The 14,876-nt window shown below is 36.5% G+C and overlaps 2 non-coding genes across 2 annotated transcripts; both read left to right on the top strand.

Moving 5' to 3' along the window:
• The first annotated feature begins 11,642 nt into the window (after window positions 1-11,642).
• Window positions 11,643-11,833, top strand: LOC121392367. Its single transcript, XR_005960484.1, has one exon. It is a non-coding gene; the product is annotated as a U2 spliceosomal RNA (small nuclear RNA).
• Window positions 11,834-13,832: 1,999 nt separating this feature from the next.
• On the top strand, window positions 13,833-14,021 carry LOC121392368. The gene has a single exon (XR_005960485.1). It is a non-coding gene; the product is annotated as a U2 spliceosomal RNA (small nuclear RNA).
• Window positions 14,022-14,876: the final 855 nt, after the last annotated feature.

Below are 14,876 nucleotides of genomic sequence, written 5' to 3' on the forward strand. Positions count from 1 at the left end.
CACAAATATGATTCATTATCTTAATGTTAATATAATAATTATACCAAAGAAAGCTCTTTTGTTAGATGAAGATCTATGAGATTCCCTGTAGATAGAGGATCTAACAAGGGTTTTCAGGATCATTTGGCATTTGTACTGAAGTGAAAGAAAAATAAGAGCAAGTGAAAAACCACTCAACCTCTTCGTTTGTTGTCATCTTTTACATGTTCACTTTTTTAGAAAACCGGACTATGGAAAAATGAGATGGACACAAAAAATTGACTTAATGTGAACATTCATAACTCAGAAGGTTGACTGACTGTAGTGGTTAAGAGGACTACAGTTACTCCATTGACTCTAATTTTGTCAAGATACCTGGATCAGTGAGGGCACTAGTATATCAGGACCACTACACATGGTAGAGCTACATATGTCATGATGATACATCAAAAAATACCACGGAATAAGGCTTCTTAAAGAAATGGTAGATAGACCATGAAATTTCCTACACTAATAATCACCCATTGATGGGCGATTGGTATCACCTTTGTTCTGAAACTAAACTCAGGTAAACCAGATGGGACTATAGGACAAAGATCTTCTTCATGACTAATTTCTTTTTCCAGCATGGACTTAGTGAACAGTTCCTTCTCAAAACTCCATGTTATTCGTGTGTAGTGTGCAATTTGAGCCACTATCTTTTGATTTTCTTTCCACAAACATCGAACCATATTTACGCTAATAATTATAATTTGAGATAGCCAATAAATCCATGTGTCTTTAAGAAAAAGGAGAATATCACTTGAAGTGGTTAGCTTCTTACTTCCCCCAGCAAGATAACTAACAGATTGAGGATTACCTCAAATCATCAGTTAGCAAATCTTGAATATGAAATTTAAATTTTTTAAAAATCCATCTGTATACTGCAATCTCAAATAGCTAAGTGAAGACTATGAAAATTCTTCCTGAGAAGTTCAATTGTAGGTAGTATATACCAGAACTTTTTCTGCTGTAAAGAAAAAAGGTGTATATATTCAATAATATAATGAAAAATACTCGTGATAAGCATTGACTCGTTCTTTCTTTCCCTTCTCTTGTTCGTGTGATTCACTTACATTACTTCACTTTTAACTACTAAACACTGTTTTTGTGGGAATTGAAGTATTCATTCCTTAATAAATTTCGTTGGCAGCATCTTTGCTGATCCACCTAAACTTCTCAAGAAATATCAGTAAACAGTCGACAATGTTCTTGTAGCTCTGATATACTGTGTTTGAACTCATTCATGAGATAAACTGACTCATAATATCTTCATAGTTCTGACTCTTCATAGTTGTTATGTTTATAAAACGGCTTCAAAGCATGTGTATTGAAAGAGCTCCATTGATCCCTCAAGTGTGCTAATAAGCTTAGCATATCTGAAGTGATGCTATCACTTCACTCCTTTTTGAATATTCAATATCAATAGTACTGTAGGCTCCATAGGCGGCTGCAGGCCAGGGCATACAAGGGCAATGACCGGTTTTACTCGACCAAGCAATTCTAAATAATGCCCTGAACAGTCCTTCTAATCAAGTGGTATCAAAATTGGATCGAGATTCAGCGATTGCGTTTTTCGAGTATTTTGACCATAGATAGTATAGACTACGTACCTATATATCTATGATTTGACATTAATAAAATGTGACCAGCCACCTTTTCTTGCCCGGGTGGAGTTACAGTTCTACTGCCTGTAGCATAGTAAAATTTTAATTTATGAGAAATTTAATAGTCTATTAGCCCACTACTTTACGCTTTGTGCCTGATACATGATCAGCTCATAAATTGATAGCACTATTTCTCATTGGAGTAATCGTCTGATGAGAAATTCCAGGAAGACTATGGTCATAGTATAAGTTATGCAAGATTGCAAGGTATTAAAGCAACTACCCAGATTTCCACCCATTGGTGTGGGGAAACTTACATCAGGTAGACCTAGCTAAATAAATAATATAATAATTGTAATCAGGGAATCAGATTACTTTGGTCATCCCTTTAGCTACTAGTACTCGAAGTATATCTGTCGGATGCATAATGATGCACCACAGATATTGTTGATAGGCTGATAATACGCGTGGAAATTGTATGAACTGACAATGATATAATTATTAGTTATATTACAGGAAAGTAGAAGAATTTCTAAACATGCTTTATGGCTCCATAATGAATTGCAATGCACTGTAAAGTAATCATGGCAATACATGACACACCCACATTTCACGGATGGTACTGTGATGATTGTAATCTATTCATATGACACCAATGAACGGGGTATCCCATTATATTGTGCTGAAAAGATGATAACAATAAATGAAGAGAAGGGCAGAGTCTGTAGGTCAAAAAACAATTGTCCTTGTATATTCTGTACAGAAAAAGGAAACCAACTACCAACTCTAAGGGAGTAGACCCAAATTTACTTTAATAAATTACCACTTTTAGGCGGATTGGTGTCTGTACAAGCTGGTAGTATAATGATTAGGTTCATATGAATTGTGTAGCTCTTGGTCAATAGAGATAAAGTGAAGAGGACACTGGTCTATAATATATTGTGTACACTGGACAAAGAATAGTAAGCATTAGGGGTAGGAACAGGGGGGGGGCACAGGGGGCACGTGCCCCCCCCCCCCCCCAATATTTTCTTGGTATATTGTGAGATGGTTTCACAATCACGACTGATTTAGATTAGCCACTTTTCAATCCTATCCTATAATACAATTTACAGCTGTAGATGCACATTTTATGTAAAAAAATCTTTAAAATTTTTGTCAGTGTAAATGACAGAAGGTTTATTTTGGTTGTTATTGAACTACTTCGCTGTTAAATAAACAGTGTTAAAAATGTTACATAGGTTGCCCCCCCAATGACAAATTGTTCCTTACCCCTATGGGAAGTCACTAATAAAGTATGGAGTATACCTAAAGTAAGGAAATCTGTGTCCTAAAGGTTAGGGATATTAGTTAATGATAAGTTTAGACATTATTTGTACCCTAGAATATTTAGATGATGGATTATCAGACTATGTTTCATTTGTGTTTTACATATTCTATTGTATAACTGGTTGATTGACCACAAACAATTTTCACCTAGTGAAATGGACATGCTTAATTAGTACAGCACTAGCCGACATGTTTTTTAACCAAAGAAGATGATAAAATCATTTTAAGATTGTTGATGGTATGGATGTATTATAAAATCATTTTAAGATTGTTTTGATGGTATTGAGGTATTATTACAGCAAATACTTAACCCTCATCATCCAGTACATGTGTATCTGTACCTGACAATTCACTTTGAAATTCTGTAACTTGTCAAATAATGTCTAAGGCTGCAAACTTTGTTGAAAGATGCAAAAGCTCAAACATTATGAATGCTTTTTAGCTAAAAGGCTGCAGCTAAAGAAGGAAAAGCTAACTTGAAAGTCAGAATGACCTTTCAAAATAAAACACACGCAGGATGGAAGTCTGTGCTTATTATACAGTTTGTACAAAGTACAGTTACTTAAAACATGTTGTGAGAATTTCTAAAATTGTTTCATTTAAATTTTATAGCAAACTTTACTCACCCTATGCACCTTGACCTCCTTCTTGCTGCAGTAAGTAGATACATTCGGAGATAGATGTTATTACTATGAAACTATTGCTATATAAGTGTTACAAAGACTATATCTAAGTCTGCAAAAAATGTGCAGTTTAATGGAGAACTGCCACATGAATAATGTGACTATCACCTGCACTCATATCATTACACTGGCCACTTTCTGCTCTCGTGGTTAACACTACTATATCTACCACCAGCTATGATTACAAGTCTTAGACAATCTTGTTGCCTATTTATTTAAATTATATTTAGTAAGTTCTTATACAATGGTAACATGGCAAACTAACATCACTCAATGTAATACTGTAGATAGGTTCACCACACAACAGTAACATAAGATTTAACATATACACTGACATAGATACATAATAAAATTGTTGTCCTATAATTGTTTTGGAAGATACTGATCTCACATTAAATGCTGGATCTATGAAAATTAGGCAACAGTGTTGTAGGATGTCTATAGAAATAAGCACTTAATGGCAGACAAGTAAACTAGCAAGAAGATTTTAGCTTTGACACATATTCACTCACACCTTTTTGTAGCAAAAACTCACAGTTAAAATTAATGAAATGCAATTTATGCCATATATTGTCAGTGGTTAAAATATTCGATTGTTTTTTATTCGTTGTTTTCATACAACTACCAACAATGTCATAAATAAAGAACATCTTTAGTTTATTGCATTGAACTATATAAAATTAAAATTCAAAATTTAGCACAATGGATATAGCCACACATGGAATACTTACTATTTTGTACTGTAAAGAATGCAATGATAATTTATATAAATAGATATCAAATAACACAATTGTTTTTCATAACTGTGATAAGATCACATGATCAAAATTTCTGACCCACTTCAAGACTATCAGTGCTGTTTGTACTAGTATATTATACACAGTTGTCTCTACTGTTATGGCAGTACCTAGTATCTCCTCAAAGCTCTCAAGAAACTAGAGGAACAGCTCACTGTGCTATATGTCTTGATATCTATAAAACCCAAGAACCTTACATGTCTCAATTTCTTTCTGTCAACAATGTCTGGAGGGTCTACCATGGATCCTCAAGGAAATAACTACTTCATCTCTTGTCCCACTTGTCGTCATCGTACCCAGTTACTCAACCAACAGGAGCAGCTGACTTTCTTGTGGCTTTCCAAATTATAACCTCAAGGAGATCTACAATCTAATGACGAAAGTGTCAGGACACAACAAGTACCTGTAATAACGGTACTACAACTAATGCCACAGGTTACTGTAAAGAATGTGCCAAGCTTCTCTGTCCAAAATGTATTGAAGTTCACAAGAATGGGCTCCCATTGCTGATCACAAGATAATGACTCTTGATGAGGTAAACAACCCTGCATCTAAATTGCTCCTGAGAAGCAGGATATAAAATGTTCCACTCACATGAACCTTTGAAAATATTTGTAAAACATGTGAAGAGCTGATTTGTCATGACTGTACTGTACGTATTCATAGAGATCATGATTATGACTTAGTCTCTGACTGTTATCCCAAATGTTATCAAAAACTGGAAACAAGTGTGAAGTCTGTTAGTGACAAGCTCAATGCTGTTACTGATGTCTAAACTGCTCTCACAGACAGAGGAGAATGAGATCAGAGAACAAGGAGAAGTCATCAGGAGGAGATTACATGTCATGGTGAGAAAAAATATGATTAATCTCCTTCGTAGATCTGAACAACAACTGGACTAGAGAGGTGGACACAGTCACAGGTAGTAACTAAAAGTTTTATCAGAGCAGAAAAAATCAGCTGAAATCAGATTGAGTCAACTGAAGGATTGCCAAGAATTTGTGGACAGAGTCTTGAGATAAGCAGTCCTCAAGAAGTGGTGATATCTATAAAAAACATGATGGAGCGTTGTACTCAGTGTGACTGAACAGGTTAACATTGAAGAGTTTAATCCTAGAGAGAAAGTTGATGTTTACTTTAAGAAAGACAGCAACATTGTTGATACACTATGTCATATTGGAGATATTGTGTTCTTCTCACCTACTGTTCTACAAACAGTGTAAAGTCAAGAAAATTGATTGTCAGCACATCACTATGAATAATAAAACAGTTTCATTCCCACTATCTATCCAATTTTGTGATTTCAGTCTTCTTAGTGTTCCTCTATCGTCACTCAGTTGTAGTGTAGTACCAGCTGGCACAGCTACACAATCACAGCTACAGTCACTAAACCACCCATCCTGCAGTGTATACAATACATTGTAGTCCCGCAATAATGGTCAGCATCAAGTTAATGTCCGAGTTAATGATGTCCAAGTTGATAGACCTCACTAGTGATCCCTTTTAATCCTTACCTTGAAACATTACTCCAGTATGTACTATACCAGAACTTAATGGACCCTGTGGAGTTGCTGTGACTGATGATGGACAAATTATAGTAAGTGAGTTAGGTGGGGACTGTATCACATTACTAGATAGAGATAGAAAGAAAATGAAGTCATTTGGTCAGAAGAGTAGAGAAGTGGAAATATCAAGTTTTTTCAACCAAGATTTTAGCTTTTGACACATATTCGCTCACACCCTTTGTGTAGCACTCACAGTTAAAATTAATGAAATCCATTTGATGTCATATTTTTGTCAGTGGTTAAATATTTGATTTGTTTTTATTTGGTGTTTTTCAATACAACTACCAACAATGTCATAAAATAAAGAACATCTTTAGTTGATTGCATTTGAAATATAAAATTAAATGAAATTAAAATAGCACACATGGACTACTAATGTACTGTACAATGAATGAATTTATTTTTTCTACATACAACTCTAAAAATAATGAATATAATTTATATAAATAGATATCAAATAACACAATTGTTTTTCATAACTATGATAAGATCACATGATTGAAAATTCTGACCCACTTCAAAATATCAGTGCTGTTTGTACTACTATATATATACACAGTTTGTCTCCTACTGTTATGGCGATACCTAGTATCTCCTCAACATCTCTCAAGAAACTAGAGGAACAGCTCACCTGTGCTATATGTCTTGATATCTATACCAACCCAAAGACCTTACCATGTCTCCATTCTTTCTGTCAACAATGTCTGGAGGGTCTACCACTGGATCCTCAAGGATAAAACTACTTCATTTCTTGTCCCACTTTGTCGTCATCGTACCAGTTACCTCAACCAACAGGAGCAGCTGACTTTCTTGTGGCTTTCCAAATTAATAACCTCAAGGAGATCTACACATCTAATGACGAAAGTGTCAGGACATCAACAAGTAACCTGTAATAACTGTACTACAACTAATGCCACAGGTTACTGTAAAGAATGTGCCAAGCTTCTCTGTCCAAAATGTATTGAAGTTCACAAGAATTGGGCTCCCCATTGCTGATCACAAGATAATGACTCTTGATGAGGTAACAACCTCTGCATCTAAATTGCTTCCTGAGAAGCAGGAGATAAAATGTTCCACTCATAATGAACCTTGAAAATAGTTTGTAAAACATGTGAAGAGCTGATTTGTCATGACTGTACTGTACGTATTCATAGGATCATGAGTATGACTTAGTCTCTGACTGTTATCCCAAATGTTATCAAAAATTGGAAACAAGTGTGAGTCTGTTAGTGACAAGCTCACTGCTGTTACTGATGTCCTAACTGCTCTCACAGACAGAGAGAATGAGATCAGAGAACAAGGAGAAGTCATCAAGGAGGAGATACCATGTCATGGTTTTGAAAAAATGATCGATTTCCTTCATAGATCTGAACAACAACTGACTAGAGAGGGGACACAGTCACAGGTAGTAAACTAAAGGTTTTATCAGAGCAGAAAAAAAATCAGCTGAAAATCAGATTGAGTCAACTGAAGGATTGCCAAGAATTTGTGGAACAGAGTCTTGAGATAGACAGTCCTCAAGAAGTGGTGATATCTACAAAACAAATGATGGAATGTGTAAGTCATGTGACTGAACAGGTTACATTGAAGAGTTTAATCCTAGAGAGAAAGTTGATGTTTACTTTAAGAAAGACAGCAACATTGTTGATACACCTATGTCATATTGGAGATATTGTGTTCTTCTCACTACTGTTCTACAACAGTGTAAAGTCAAGAAAATTGATTGTCAGCATATCACTATGAATAATAAAACAGTTTCATTCCCACTATCTATCCAATTTGTGATTTCAGTCTTCTTAGTGTTCCTCTATCGTCACTCAGTTGTAGTGTAGTACAGCTGGCACAGCTACACCATCACAGCTACAGTCACTAAAACCACCCATCCTGCAGTGTATACAATACATTGTAGTCTCACAACTAATGGTCAGCATCAAGTTAATGTCCGAAGTTAATGATGTCCAAGTTGATAGTACCTCACTAGTGATCCCTTTTAAATCCTTATCTTGATAACATCACTCCAGTAGTTACTATACCAGAACTTAATGGACCCTGTGGAGTTGCTGTGACTGATGATGGACAAATTATTGTAAGTGAGTTAGGTGGGGACTGTGTCACATTACTAGATAGAGATAGAAAGAAAATAAAGTCATTGGTCAGAAGAGTAGAGGAAGTGGAAATATCAAGTTTTTTCAACCTCGTGGCATAGCTATAACTTAGACAACTTCATTCTTGTCACTGATAATCACAAGATCCAAAAGGTATCTATGGATGGAAAATGTATTAAGGCAGTTGGTAGACAAGGTAGTGGACCACTGGAATTTAATTGTCCTCGTGGTATCACTATTTCCCCTATAACTGAACATATTATATTGCTGATCGTTTTAACCATCGTATACAAGTCTTAAATCCGATCTAACGTTCTCTCACACATTTGGTATGAAGGGATCAGCTGAAGGACAGTTTAATAATCCAGGAGACATTTGCTATTGACAGACGAGAGTTATTCTCTATGTGACTGATATCAGTAATCATCGTATCCAGACATCACTTCTGAGGGACAGTTTTTTGTCTCAGTTTGGTACTAAAGGATTTTGTCCTGGACACTTATATGTCCATCAGGAATTGTAATAGATGATGATAATCTAGTGTACATTACAGAGTGGGTAATAATCGCATCTCTGTTTTCACTACTGATGGTCAGTTTGTACGTTATTTTGAAAGGAGATGGTAGCAATAGTGTTAATGAACCACGTGGAATGACATTCGACAGAGAAGGATATTTGTGTGTTTGTGATTTCAGTAATAACAGACTAGTAGTGTATTGAGATAACAATACAGTGTGATAGTTTGTATGCACTTTTATGAAAATGTGACCTGTTGTAATAAGGGACCACTTTGTCAAAAACTTGTGACCTGATTTGTGAAAGACACTACTGTTATAATTAAAACACCTCCAACAAAATTTGTATACATAAAGTTACTATGAATAGTCATGCATATTTAGCAACTGTTATATGTATACAAAACTGTTCTTTGAGATGGTGGTCCCTTGTCACAAATCAGATCACAAATGTTTTAGCTAGATGTAGTCCCGTATATTCTTTTTATTGATATAAAACATTTAACTCCCTACTTCTTTCTACAAGAAAACATTAGTACAATTGCTCTTTGAAAAGTGAACATAGTTTTGGTCAAATAGTCATGCAATGTACAAAATGATTGACATTTTTGTAAAAATAACATTATAAGAGAGTAATGTTCCTTAATTGACTTAACAATTTGTAACTATTAGCTCATAGAGAGGAGATGTGCTATGTATATTGCAAAATTTTTGTCCTCTCTCTATGGTGTGATGGTCCCATTATTTTGTGATGAGAGAACCGAGTGGAGAAAAGGAGACGTGTCCTCATACACACTGACCATGAGAGAGCAGGAGGGATAATACATAAAAACTATATGTTGAATTTAACATTATATATCTCCATTTTCAAGAATTTATGGGAATCTGTACTTAGAAAACTACAACATCTGGCTTAGACATAGGGGGGCAAGGGGGCTTGAGCCCCCCTAATTTCTAAGACTGGGGGCCATAGCCCCCTAATTTGAATGATTCAGCAATTTCAAAAAACCATTATCAAAAAATGCATAGTGTCAACAAATTTAAACGTTTGCACCTGAAAGTGTAAATGATTTAAATGTATTTGTAGGTGATCGATCATGCACGCATAATATAATACCCAGCTGTTAAGTAGTTCAGTAGTAAAAGTTCTAATGGCTAAAAGACCGAGCATTAATGCTTACTTTCTGCCAAATTGAAAGTAAATGGAAAAAACAAGCAATGAATCCTGAGGAGGAATCACAGAAGAACAGATGAAAGAGTATTCAGAATGAATGAAGAACTGGAACATGGGACTGCTGATGAAGGTAGTAGTGATTCAAAAAGGAGTAGGAATAGGCCCACGACCCAATCCTGACTGTGATGGCCTTGTGTGCTTCCAGTTGTGGCAATGAAACTGTAGCATATCACCCCAGACAAACCATTATTACAACAGCTTATTTCGAATAAAAGAAATTTCCAACCTGGTTGGTACAAGAGATTTCCCTGGCCTGAGCCTTCGCCTATCAAGAAAGAAGGTATTTTGCTTTGTACTGTCGTTATGCTGCAAAAAACCACAGATTATATTTAGTAAAACTGGAGAACCACCAGACAGCATTCACTGAGTCAGGTTTCAAAAAACTGGAAGGAACTGTTTGAAAAAACAACAAAAAAACAAAGTTAATGCTCATGAAGGGAGTTGCATACATAGGGAGACTGTTCGAAGTGGTTGTTCAACAAAGGCCAACAGTTGCCAGCCAGTTGAATACCCAATTACAGAATCTTCAAGCTAATAGAAGGATTGGACTTTTAATACAACTTGAAGGCCTAGATTTCTTCAGTTGTCAAGCAATTGCCATTTTTGGTCAACAGAGAAGCAAGGAATTTTTTAAGTTAAAAGCTTGGCGCCAAAAGAATGATGAAACTTAGGAGTGGATGAAGGAAAGTAAAGTACATGTACCTGAAGCAGTAAATGAGCAACTTCAATTATGGGCCAAACTCTTTTCTAATCTTCTAGCTGCTTCTAAAAATGTAATGGTCGCCCTTGGTTTTCATTTGATAGCTGATGAAGCTACAGATGTCTGTTGCAATGAACAATTGAATTAATCACTTAGGGTGGGTAAGCGACGAATACGAAAGACATGAAGATTCCATACTTTTTTTCGTGTACCTGACACCAAATCAGAAAAATGAGATTGAGATCCCATAAACCATACATAGTAATAAAATATCAGGTAGATTGATTTTTCAGTAACAAAGAATACTCCTAACAATCTCATAAAATATGAATGTTCAACATCAAACATCAAAAACTTCCTTTATGTCTTCAAATTGAGGTTTGATATATCAGCGTAATGTTTTAAAGCTTGGCACGGGTAGCACATCAGTGGTTGTAACATCTTTCATTAGTTTACCATTAAACACTACACCAAAAGCATCTATGATTAAAAACGAAAATTGAACATGCTAAAAAAAAAAAGATCTCCTAGTCTTGTTTCTTCTTCAACTTCAGGAAAAAAAGATTAATGAGATTTGCAAAGTCTGGCTTGTAAAGATTAATAAGTTCATTGTAATTATTTGTAGATGATAGCACAAAAACTTGTACAAGTGATTAATATCATGTAAAATCTTTGCCTAAATATGATTTATTGGGGGGGGGGGATGGTTAAAATAAATAAGGACATAGAAGAAGAGATGTAAAGATAAAATTGTACGAAAGCTATTACTTAACAAAAAATAGAGTAGTTATTTACAGGACTTGCAATTTTACACATTACAAAGATTTCTATTATTGCTCAAACTCCCCGCAACACACCCCTTTGCTAATTATTTGCCACACCTTTTTCTATGTTATACACAATATAAACGACATGTGTGAATATAAGAATACAACATTGTTACAAGCATGTGTGTATATTCTTAATCAAAACAAGACTTGATCACATGACAATTCACAAAAGCTATTCATTGAAAGCACTACTATTTGTCCCTAAGAGCAAACTGTATTGTATAACTATAAAAACAGGTGTAAAACTTTGTGGTAAGGCATCGCTCTCGCCTATCGGCTAAGATCAAGTAGAAAGAACTGTTCTTTCGAGTTTAATAGCTCGAACGAGGATAATGCAGTCCTCAAGCTATTAACCCCAATTTTTTTTCTACTAGGAGTGTGTTGTGAAGCTTGCTTCCTCCTCCACGGGTGGCCTGGTATTGCAGTACATCCAGGTGTGGCCCTTCCCTTATAGGGGATAATTTTTCAGAAAACAATGACTAAAAATTTAAACAATATTTTAAAGTTGGATTGAACCTACTCTTTGGTGTCCAAGTATGGTTGTTAATTCAAAACATGGTGGGTTTGTGGTACAATTGTTTCTGGACGCTCTTGCTAAACACGTCCAGCCTCCAATATTGGTTATTGCCAATTTCATCGGCTCCAAAACAGGTAGGGGTCCATAAGAGGATATTTCTGAGAGATAAATCCCAAACTGGCTAACTCAAGCTCAATCTCAGGATCTAGATTACCTCACCCGGTAGAAATCAATGTGGGACCACACAGGAAAATGAGACGTCAGCATTTGTAGTAGCCTTCTGACAGACTGGCAAAAGATTGATGCAGTTAACACGTTGTGATGTCAAAGGCACCTACTATCTCCATGCAGCACTCCCACTTTTGGCTGGGTCCAACAAATTGATAAGGAGGTCCGGTCAGCAGTCAAGAAGGACTTCGCTCCCAAGGCGCACCATTTCTCATGTTATCTACACAAAGAGGGTGTCGGTGACTGGGTCTGTTTTGTCTAGAAGATAATCTCCAGGTAGAAAGACTCACCCAGATTTGTCGCTGCCTCACCAGCCGGATCTGTCGTGAGGAGCTGTGCTTGGTCTCAGCTCCGTCAAACGGTTAGCTGTAGAGGATGCAAAAAACCTGATAACTCAGACTTGACTTTTCCTCAATTCACCCATTCCAGCAGAAGAAAGACGAACACGAGATGTAAAAAGCTTATGGTCGATGCTCGCAAGTCGCTGGAACGAATGGGCCTAAAGGTGTATCTGTCTGGTAGGTCTCCGTACTAGTAATGGCTGAAGGTAAGTCATTCCCAGCTAACAATCGCTGTACTCTCCACAATTTCCTATGCTGCTCCCTGGCAAATCAAACACCTATCAGAACTAGTGTCAACAAAAGATCAGGGGAGAGCTTTTGAGCTCGTCAGTCTCTCTCCCGCAAGTAACTTTTGGATTGGTTCAGGTCAGTATCTCTCCTTCGCAGATATCGCTTTGCATTGAGGGCCAGGTGTAACCTCCTCCCTTAAGACAGTGGTGGCCCGCATAGGTCGTGGAGATGGGACAAAATCTGCCCCAAATGCCATCAACACCAGAATCCCTTGCTCATGTTCTACATGCCTGTCCCCAGTGTCACAGGGTCCTGATGAGATCACTCATAACCTCATTGCTGAAAGAGTAAAGAAAGCCTCACTAGTCAAGGAGGACAGTTACTGTTGGACCAAAACATTCCAGACTCTCCTGGACAGTTACATCCGGGACATTGTTCACATTAAAGACAAAACTCAATAACAATAGTAGACTTGACGGTGCCCATTGAATCTGGAATAAAGCTTTTGAAGTGGCCAGAGGGGAAAAACAAGGAGAACAAGGTACTCAGACTGGTCCAATGGGCCAAGACTAAATATACCACAGTGAAGTTTGAAAGTTTGATTGTTTGGTAGTCGGGGGTCCTGGGACCCAGCAAATGAAGAAACCCTCAGACATACTAGGAATTGGTACAAATTATGCCATCCTCTTCAGGAAGTCTGCTGTATAGATACAATAAAAGGCTTGTTAAACATTTGGAGAGCTCGTAATAGCCAAAGCACACCATAAAGGGAACTCTCATTATTCTGACTCTTTAAATAATTAACTTATATCTATTTCACACATTATCACTACCAGGTGATATATACCTGAGGGGCCAGCTGGCGACAGCCACTATTTTAACATTTTATTTTATGTAGTTGTTGTCCTGCATAGATTTTTCTATGAATAAAGATTTCAAACTGTTCTTTGAGTTTCATTAGCTCGAACAAGGATATGCATCCTCGAGCTATTAACCCTTTACTTATACAATAATCATATTTTATTATTTTATTTTGTTTCCTATAACTTTCTTGTTTTTCTTCCAATTCTATTGAGGGCTTGGCTGGCGACAGCCACACTATACTTTGTTTTCACTTTGTTTTGTGTATAGCCCTGTCTTTATTATATTTATGTAGAATTGTTTAAAACTGTTCTTTTCCGAGTTTAATAGCTTGAACGAGGATAAGCATCCTCAAGCATTAACCCCAATTTTTCTACTAGGAGGTGTGTGTGAAGCGTTGCTTCCCTCACTCCACGGGTTGCCCTGGTATTGCAGTATATCCAGGTGTGGCCCACTTCCCCTTATAGGGATAATTTTTCAGATAACAAATGATAAAAATTTTAAACATATTAAAGTTGGATGAACTACTCTTTGTATCTAAGTACTTTCCATTATGGTCGATGATGATAATCTGGAACCCCAAAATATTGTAGGCATTGTATATAATATGCCTAGTGTACTCTTAACTGACCAATATGCAGATCAATACGTTGCAATTCAACAAAAAGTGGGTTTGTGGTAAAATGAGTCCAAAGTAGGAATGGAAGTATATTCCCACAAAATAGCCACAATCACTAACTCAAGCATATAAGCTTGTAAGTGGGAGTGCTTGAGTCATGGGGACCTGTCAAATAAAAAGCACACTAAAAATACGAAAGATTGGTCCTAATTACACCAAACTGTTTAGAAAGCTATGTGGTTACCAAATAAACAAAATCTGGAAGAACCATCAGCGACCATATAATTAATTATCTCTAAACTCAGGACTTATTTTATCTGTATTTGTTTGTTATGTATCTGTTGATTCCCTCCGTGTTTTTCTATAGGGGGTTAGGCTGGCAACAGCTACATTTATTTTGTATTTTGTATAGCTTTCTTTTTCTATTTTAATGACAAGAATGTTTTCAAGTGTGTCCTTCAAGTTGATCACTTGATGTATTGAAAGTGATGGGGGGGGGATTATCTCACAAGACCCCTGGAACAAAGAACAGCCACATGAGGACCAGATCTGACAGCTTACAATTTCGTCATTTCAATGTGAATTTGTTAAGAGAAATCCTCAGTCAACACATAAGAAAACCCAACATCCAGCTGATGCCACTGACAAAAGAGACCAGTTAGGCATCATAATCCATCAAAACTTGGTCGCCCACAG

This window comes from Gigantopelta aegis, unplaced genomic scaffold (assembly GCF_016097555.1).
Source record: "Gigantopelta aegis isolate Gae_Host unplaced genomic scaffold, Gae_host_genome ctg3661_pilon_pilon:::debris, whole genome shotgun sequence".
NCBI classification, from domain to species: Eukaryota; Metazoa; Mollusca; class Gastropoda; order Neomphalida; family Peltospiridae; genus Gigantopelta; species Gigantopelta aegis.